The 9,759-nt window shown below is 32.5% G+C and overlaps 1 non-coding gene across 1 annotated transcript; it reads left to right on the top strand.

The window, feature by feature from the left end:
• Positions 1 to 9,334: 9,334 nt before the first annotated feature.
• Positions 9,335 to 9,441, top strand: LOC112533921. Its single transcript, XR_003078256.1, has one exon. It is a non-coding gene; the product is annotated as a small nucleolar RNA R71 (small nucleolar RNA).
• Positions 9,442 to 9,759: the final 318 nt, after the last annotated feature.

Here is a 9,759-nt window from a genome sequence, read left to right as displayed (position 1 = left end):
AAAATAAGTTAGACTTAGGTGAACCTCATATACTGTAGTGCTTAATGTTTAGAAATATTTTGTTGTATTTATAGGGAATATTCTGTTAAAAAATAAAATTAAAGATAAAGATACAAAAATAAGGAAGGTGGCTTTCGGATCCATCTCCGGATGTGGCAAAGCTGCCTTATGTAATCGAGAAATGCCATCCAATTAGAAAAGCGTTCCAGAGAATTATTCAGGTCGTGACTTTTATCTTCGCACTAGTCTCTATAATTAGTTAGCGTGTTCCTATTAGGTTGAGAAGCTTTGCAATGCCATAGTTACTAGAGACACTTGAGTGCACGCCCGAAACTGCCGCCCCTAGTTATTAGTCTATTTCAATCCAATCCTAATCCGATAAGAAATTTATAAATTATTATATCATACTATATATAGACCTATAAGAAAGTTCAAATATTTTGATATACAATTTCGCAAAAATTGAAGACAAGAAGTTAGTTATAAAAATTTAATATTAACAATGAATTATTATATCAAAGTAAAATAAATTTCATAATTTAATAATTTTATGTAAACTTGTATTTGTTTGAGCTCTACTAAGCTAATAAAGTATTTAATAACACATTAGCTCCTATTAAATAATAAAAAGATTTCACATAACATGTAATAAATATTATATTATATTATATTTTAACTTATAAAATATTTTTGTACTATGACTTTTATAATAATAATTCACACATGTATTAAAAGTAGAATATATAAAGTAAAATTTTGCTATAGTCATATATTTGGGACCTAATAAAATTTATGACTATGAAAATGTTATAACTTAATAGAAGTTTGAGACCTTAAATTTTTCTTTGGACTTAACACTTAATTTTGTAAATGGAATAATAGAAGTCAGAGATAAGATACGTCAATATTTTATCATATTCTATAAATAAGATTGATGAAATAAAATAATACTAGAGTAAGACAGTAGCATAATGTATATTTTTTAAAGTTATATATTTAAATATTACTATATGGAGAAAAATTTTTTAAATAGAATTTAAAAAATTTATAATTTTTTACAGCAAAAAGTGTATTTTTATTTATAATTGGTTCATAGTGAAACTATAATTTTTTATGACTGAGTAAAGGTTATATATATATATATATATCATGTTGTAAAACAGCAGCAAAACAGTGTATCCATTTGCCCATTTCGATGGCAGATGCCAGACAATGAAAGCATCTATTCGTATAGTAAATTTCTATTTGGTCGGTTAATTTTAGCCATACCTTAAATGATGCTTCTTCAGGATATCCACTGAAGAAAGTAAGATTTCATGGATAAGCTTTTTTACGCAGAATGAGTTCCTCATCAGGTCTCATCTGAACATGCTATTGATAATGTCATTATACACTCAAATTTTATTTTAAAACAAAAAGGATATTCTTATGAACAGTAATACTGTAGAATGAGCTGTTTTAACTGTTGAAATGTTCCTTTTGAATGATATGTTATGATTCTTGTTCTCCCTGAAGGCATCTCATAATGCTTTTGCTTTCAGAATTGCTATTGCTGTTGCAACTGCAGACCATATTTTTGAAGATTGAATTGTCGAATTGAATTTTCATAAACGAAGAGAAACTCGAATTGTTATAAGAAACTTCAATAATAGTTTTACGCAAACTACTAGTTGAATTTAAAATTCCCCACAAATATTGACTTATATTGGGAAATATTTATCAGATGTTAGGTAAAAAAACATTTTGCTAAAGAATTTAACATCTATCAAAATATAATCTTAAGAGCAAAAACAGATTAATAATTGAATAATTTAAGATATGTGTTTTGTTTCATAATTGTTTCGGATATATTGCTCTAACACCTATCAATAATTGATTATATAATATTTGAAGTGTTTTTATTTTTCACTAATACAATATTTAACGTATCATATTGCTTGATTGAAATATAATCAATTGGTAACTATGTTTGAGTAATATACTTATAGAAATAATTGAATAAACATACATCTTAAACTTTTTTTATTAAAGAAGTCATTATAAAAAAATTGTAAATACGCGAAACCTCATGTATTTTTTTCGATAATATAGTCTTTCATTATTCATCATGATTAATAAATTACCAAAGTCTTTTTATTTTTTCTGAAAAATAATAAGATTCTCAATAAATTCTAGAGAAAATTATTATTCCAAGGATTGCCATAACTTACAAGTTCAACTTTATATTTTAAAAAATGAATAAATAACTCCTTGACGTTTGTTTCTGTCAATTATTATCTCTTTTTATTTTTTTTATTAGTCAATTCAGTTAAAGGATTTGATTGATAACTAAAATTTTTAATTTAGTCCTTAAACTTATTATTAAGTATCAATTTCATCCATATTTAAATTTTTATTAATTAATTTTGTTTCTAAAATGATTTAATTTTAGTTTCTAGAAGAAAAATTTAAAATTTGTATTTTGAGGTTAAATAAATCAAATCTAATTTAAAATTTGTATTTTTAGGTTAAATAAATCAAATCTACCCAAACAATAACGTTACTAGTGATGAATACTGAATGATGTTGATGTTGACGATGGAGCGATATTGTTTGGTTTGCTATTTTATAAAGTGATGTAGTTTTATTTTTGTAATCAGTAATTTTTTTGTAGGGAAAAAATAAAAAGAGAATTTCTTAAACACCAAATTAAAATTCAGAGAGTTTTGTTTAGTTACTAGAGTTAATAATTTTAATTTAATTATTTTTTTGTTAAGAATTAAGATGAAATTATTCTAAAATTAAATTTATTTACACTCAAATTTGATAAAGTTTTAATTTGGATGAATTTAAAATTTAATAATAAATTTAAGAATTAAATTAATTTTTTAAATTATAAATTAAGTCTTTTGATAAATTGACAAATATTTAACAGATAGGATTTGACTTATAAATTAGGCTGCATCCTAAGAGGTAATGGTAATTTTCCCTAAATTCTAGGGCTGGGAAATATTCCGGAGGATAAAAAGGAGTCGAGGATTTTGATAACAAAAGGCAGACGACAGTACACCCCCTAACTTTAAATGGAATATTTAAAACCTTCCCTGTTATTCTCTGAAATTCTCAGACGGGATCTTGCATCAGTAATTCAGCCGATAAAAAGAATATGTGTGAGGTTCAGATCATGCGCCTATAAGAGATCCCACGTACAAACACTCCAACCCAGGAATATATACTAAGATTACGATAGCCTGGCCACCAATATTATCATCAAGTGGGTGCATGGTGCGGTAGTCCATTCCCATGATTATAAAAGGCAAAGCGCCAAAGCCACGTCCACTGCTGTTCTCACCATCATGGATTCACTGGTTTGCTGAAAGAGAGTCCTAAATGGACCATAGTTAGCCCGCTTTGGACCACGATGATTACACAAACTTATACTTCAAGCCATGCCGAATTGCTTTTCCATCTTTTGTCCTACATATATAATATATTTTAACATTCTTGTTACTCAATTACTCACAAATTTAGATCTTACATTGGATTTACTTTTGATATATTTTTAATCTCTAAGAGACTCACAATTTCCATTGTCCTTTTCATTCTCATTAGGAATAACTATTGTTTCAACGAGGAATAATTATTGTTTCTCGTTAAAATGTACAAATTATATCAATTTTATGTATTAGAAATTTCTCTATATGTGTATTTAAATGACAAATAAATCCATAATTAAACAATATAATTATTGGGAATAATTCTCACATATTATTATATTTTTCATATTATGCTACTATTTATAATAATTTTAGCTATTTTATATGTGTTTGTTTATCGAGCGTGCCAAAGATAAATTGCATCAAATGAATATATTAAATTTAGTCTGACTATAAAATATAACCTTGTGACTTCTAATCTTGAAAATTCTGCGAATGATGAAGAATTCTAGATTACTATGAGTTTTTTACTAAATTGATGCAGTTTTGTTAAATCAATATGCAAAGAAAATTAATGAGTTAAAGATTGAGCAATAAAATGGAAATGAGCTCTGGAAGTATAACTCAATGAGATCCTTAGTGTGAATTAAGAAAAATTTTAAATTACTTCTATTGCGCTTTTCCTTATGTTTTTATTTCAATTCTCGACATTCATACCTACATTATTGATTAATTATGCGTAGTTTAGTTTTAAATGCATGATCAGTGCCATGTTTAGAGTTAATCAAGCATATTTATTTTCTGTTTTATTTGAAAATGATTTAATTTTAAGATTCATATACAAAGCTTGCATTTGTATGTTTTGGGGTTCTTAAGTATTAAAGCCATCATGTCATTTGTTTAGCACCCTAATACTAGTATTTGGGTATTCTACTAATTTGATCTTCTTAATAGTACAGGTGGGCGCCCCTTTTATGCTTAACTTAATTCATTCAAATAGATTATCATTAATTAGATTAAATATAAAATTAATTATGAATCATGAGTGTTGGTGTGATGTGATTTATAATTACTTAGGATGTTAGATACTTCCCCTTTTATAATTATTGTTCCATTTTATATCCCTATTAATTTCTTGTTTCCCATTCTTTATATATGTTTTATTAATTGCTTTAGTATATTTAGTTTTCACCTCACATATTAAAGACAAATTGAATCTAGGTTGATTGAATACTTCACATGCTAAATTAAAACGAGTCAACTCACTAAAGTGAGTTCCCTCGCCTTTTATGTTTAATTCACCTAATCAATTGAAGATAAAAGGAATCCGGCATCCACAACCGGTTATTTGGTACCTCCCTAGGAATAGTGGCATCAATGTGCCTTTCTCCTTAGGTAGATGTATGTTACTCTCTCTTTCTCTCACCTTTATATGTTCAAATAAGATATAAAATGTCATCATAATAAAATGGGAAGCAACAAAGCTAGGTTAGTATGATTAGAAAAATCAAATGCCTTAGAGTCTAGTGGAGGCCGGACTTTGTGTCCGGTCGTGTTGGGGTGCCTAACCCCTTCCCAACACATATCTAACTTTTTTAATCCAAATCTATGATTCAAGGAAGAGGATAGTTATGCTCTCCATGAGGAATTTGAGCAGCCATCATTCCACCCTCCCCCTCTATTTGTCCCAATTATTTTACCTGGGTGGCGACTCCTAGTCTTCTCTAATAATTTGTGGTCATCATGGTTATCATGATTCCTTGAGACCTTTTCCTAGATGGCTCACTTTCAAATCTAGCCTAGTACAGACAAGAGAACCTTTGACACCATGACATGGCTACAATTGCTTGGGGCGAGCCTTGAAAAAGTCACACTCAAAGTTAAGGAGGTTGTTAAGGCACATTGTGAGTTAATAAGGGATAAAGGTTGATCCAAACAAGGTCAGTGTGATTCAAAATGGTAGGATCGAAGATATAAAAAGATGTTAGAGGGATTTTAGGAAATTTACAGTATATCATTAGGTTCATCTCTAAGCTTATGATTGTTTGTGATCCCATTTTTAAGCTTTTAAAGGAACACCAACTCGTTGTGTGGGATGAGCTGTGTCAAAAAGTCTTTCAAAAGATTAAGGACTACCTTATGAATCCATTATTGTTAAAACTGCTAAAGGATGGGAAGGCATTTTTTCTCTAGTTGGCCTTAGAAGAAGAAGCAATAAGAGCAATGGTAGCGCAATGTAGGCTCAATTAGGTAGAACATGCGATCTATTATCTCAGCAAGAAACTGTTATCCTGTGAGTTGAAATACAATCTCATAGAGAAGACTTGCCTAGCTTTGATATGGGCTACGAGAATTTGAGACGCTACTTCTAGCCTTATAAAGTTCAAGCAATTTTAATAATAGACCTAATGAAGTTATTTGTTTGAGGTTCCATTCCTCACGAGAAATTTGGCTAGATGGTTGGTACTTATGATGGAGTTCGACATCGAGTATGTTACTAAGACAATGGTTAAGGGAAGGGTTGTAGTAGAATTTCTATCAAAGAATGCAATCAAAGGAGGCGACCCTTGGGATTTGGAGTTTCCTAATGAGAATCTAGAGGCAGTCGAGACTCAAGAATAGAGGTTATACTTTGATGGAGCAGTGAATGCAAAAGGCGCAGGGTTATGAGTAGTCTTGATCATACTAGAAGGCAAGATGCTGCTGATGGACAAGAGGTTGGACTTTAAGGTAGCGAATAACATGACAGAGTATGAAGGGTGTCTATATTGGTTAGAAGCGGCTATAATGGCAAGAATGAAGCAGTTAATGGTCTAAGGGGACTCTATGTTGCTAATCCAATAAGGTACTGAAGAATGGGAAGTGAAGGAAGAGAGGTTGAAACTATATGTCATTTACCTCAAAGCTTTTTGTTTGTGATTTCTCAAAGTATTTGATCATACATTTGCCTAAGGATGAGAACTAGATGGTGAATTTATTGGCCACTCTCTCATCTATGTGAGATAATCTTATGCAGCTCCCAATGAAGCTATTGGTGATTATAAAATCTGGAGATCTTATTACTATTTGGAAGGGATTATGGATATCCAGATTAGCCCAAAAGAGAAGCCCTAGTTTTACAATTTGTAGAGATAAAAGAGGCAACTGTGAGGGACAAGTACGCACAGTGGATTCAAGCTAGGAACTACATCAACCATGATGGATACTGTACAAAAGAATGGCTTCGGGTGGTCAACTTAGGTGTCTGACCAAGGAAGAAGCACATGCGATAATGGAGGAAGTGCATAAAGGGGAGTGTGGGCCTTACATAAATGGCATAGTATTGAGTAGGAAATCATGCATCAAGGCTATTATTGGTTAATGATGTAAAAGGATTACATAGCCTTGGTAAGAAAATGCCATGAGTGTCATTTTTAAACAATAATCTAAGTCATCTACTTTCGAATTAACTTCATAATTTGACATCTTCGTGGCCTTTCGTAGTTTAGGGAATTGATATTATTTGAGAGATAAAGCCTCCTTGAATGGACACAGATTCATAGTCATGGCAATTGAATATTTATATAAGTGGGTTGAAGCTAAGTCATTTATCACCGTAGGGGCAAAGCAGATGGCCGGGTTTAAAGAAAGGAATTTGATTTGCAGATTCGGGGTCCCGCGCCATATAGTGACAGACAATAGGGTTTAGTTCATGGGTGGTAGATCTGCTCGAAGCATATAAGATTAAGAATCACAAATCTTCTCTATATGGGCCTTAAGCATATGGTGCGGTTGAAGCAGCCAATAAAAACCTAACAAAGATACTCTCGAATATGGCATGGAACTACAAGGATTGGTCATTTCAGCGACCTTTCAGGCTCTAGGGCATCGAACTACTGACTAAGCATCGAATAGGGCAAATATCGTGTTCTATGATATATGGGATTGAAGCGGTTCTATCAGTTAAGTCAGAGTTGAAATCTCCAAGGGTTGTATTAGAAGATACCATAATATCAATTGGCCGAATTGAGGTATGAGCAGTTAACTTTTATCGATGAGAAGAGAATAAAGGCTCTGTATCACATGCAACTGTATTAGAAGAGAGTAGCCAGGGCATTTAATAAGAGAGTAAAGCTAGGAAATATCAAAGGTGGTTATTTAATGCTGAAGCACACGAGGCCTACAATATGTGATCCTAGATGGAAGTTTAAGCCTAATTGGAAGGGCCCGTATCTTGTAAAGAAGATTTTGTTCAAGGATACTATTAAGATTTCAGACCTATAAAGGAATGAATTGTCTAAGCCCATCAACTTGGATCGTCTCAAGAAATACTATGTTTAAAAGAAAAGAGAAGAGAAAAGAAAAAAAAGGGAAAAAGAAAAATAACAAATAGAAAAATGCTTATTGATCAGAAAAATCTAAAAAGACTAGTGAGACAAAAATTAAGGCAACAAAAAGAGAAAATGTTCAGCTTGAAGTTTCGAAAGGACTGGCTGATAACATGAGTTAGATCTTGAGAAATAAAAATATACCATTTAGGCCTTCACTAAATGAATAAAATTATTTAGAGTTTTAATCAAATTTGCATATGAATGCTTATTACTTTATGTACTACTAAAAGAAAAAATAAAATAAAATCTAAGCAAAAAATATGAGATCTAATAATAGAGGCATATTTCACTTTCTTCTCTTTATACTTGCAATCTTATAATAGTTAAAGTCACCTATAACACAAGAGATAGTAAAACTCCCTAGATCATATTTCTTTTTCCAGTAACATGTTCTGAAAAATTGCCGAACATTCCTCATTTAGCATCACGAATGCCAAGTCCTCAAACTTCCTTTTGTTGCTAAGGATCTCTTTTAAGAACTTCGCATACCTAGGCATCTTCGAAATAGCTTCAACAAAAGGTAAGTTTATGTAGAGTAGTTTAAATACATCAAGAAATTTGCCAAACTATTGCTCGACTTGCGCCTGCTTCAACCTAGTAGGGTACGAAATTTTGGACTGGTATTCCCTCAATGGAATCTTCTTTGCCTCTTCCTGCTCTAGTTCCTTCGCCTTGTTATCTTCAACCTTTCTGCTTGAATCTACCTGTGCATCAATATCATTATTAGAAACAGGAGAAGAACTAGAAATATACTTACCTGACCATAAAGTGATTGCGTTCACATGCTTTGTTGAGTTGGACTCTGTATTACTAGGCAAAGTCTCCGGCTGCCTCTCAGCCAACAACTTAGAAATCTGGCCTATTTGATTCTCTAAGTTTTGAATGGAGGCCTACTGATTTCTAAGAGCTGCGTTAGTCTATTGGAATCTGGTCTTTGAAGTAGGCACAAACTTCATCATCAGCTCCTCTAAATTAGGCTTTTTCTCTTAAGTCTGAGGAGACTGAGGTGGGAGAACAGATTGTTCCGATTGCTGATGTAGTTGTTGAAACCCTAGTGGCCCCTGGTTTTTGTTGTTCCTCCATTCGAAGTTCGGATGATTTCTCCATCCCGGATTATAAGTGTTGCTATACGGATTGCTCTACTGTCTAGATTGACTACCCATATAGTCTACCTACTCAAGGTCAGATGAAGAAGAAGCAAACATACCTCCCGACATACAGTTACCACTGAAATGCGGGTCACCATAAAACTCACAACATGCTTGAGCTGCTTTGACAGGTATCTGGAGTTGATCAATTTTCTTGGATAATAACTCCACTTGAGCCACCGAGGCTACAGTGGCATCCAATTAGTGTACACTCCCTTGATGTCTCGTCCTGTTCCTAGTAGTGTGCCACTAGTAATTGTTTGTAGCCATCTCCTCTATCAAGCTTTGGGCTTGCTCTAGTGTCTTGTTGCTCAAAGAACCACCTGCAGCTGCGTCTAACATCCGCTTAGTAGCCAAATTCAAACCATTATAAAAAGTTTGTACCTATAAGCAGATTGGTAGTCCATGGTGTGGGCAGCATCACAGTAAGTCCTTGTACCTCTCCCAAGTGTCATACATGGACTCATCATCAAACTGGATAAAAGAAGATATGTCATTTCTAAGTTTAGCAGTTTTAGAGGGAGGAAAGTACTTAAACATAAATTTCTCTGCCAAAGAGTCCCAAGTAGTGATAGTGTTTAGAGGTAGCGACTGTAGCCACTGTTTTGCTCTATCACTCAAAGAAAATGGAAACAAGCGGAGACAAATTGCATCGTCTGTTGTTCCATGAACCTTGAAGGTATCACAAATCTCCAAGAAACTCGCTATATGAACATTAGGATCTTCATCTGGCAAGCCTCTAAACTGAACCGTTTACTGTACTATTTGAATCACATTAGGCTTGATTTTAAAATTATTGGCAGCAACAACCGGTCTCATAATGCA

This window comes from Ricinus communis, chromosome 8, assembly GCF_019578655.1.
Source record: "Ricinus communis isolate WT05 ecotype wild-type chromosome 8, ASM1957865v1, whole genome shotgun sequence".
In the NCBI taxonomy this organism is placed as follows: domain Eukaryota; kingdom Viridiplantae; phylum Streptophyta; class Magnoliopsida; order Malpighiales; family Euphorbiaceae; genus Ricinus; species Ricinus communis.
This window is presented reverse-complemented; position numbering and strand designations above follow the sequence as displayed.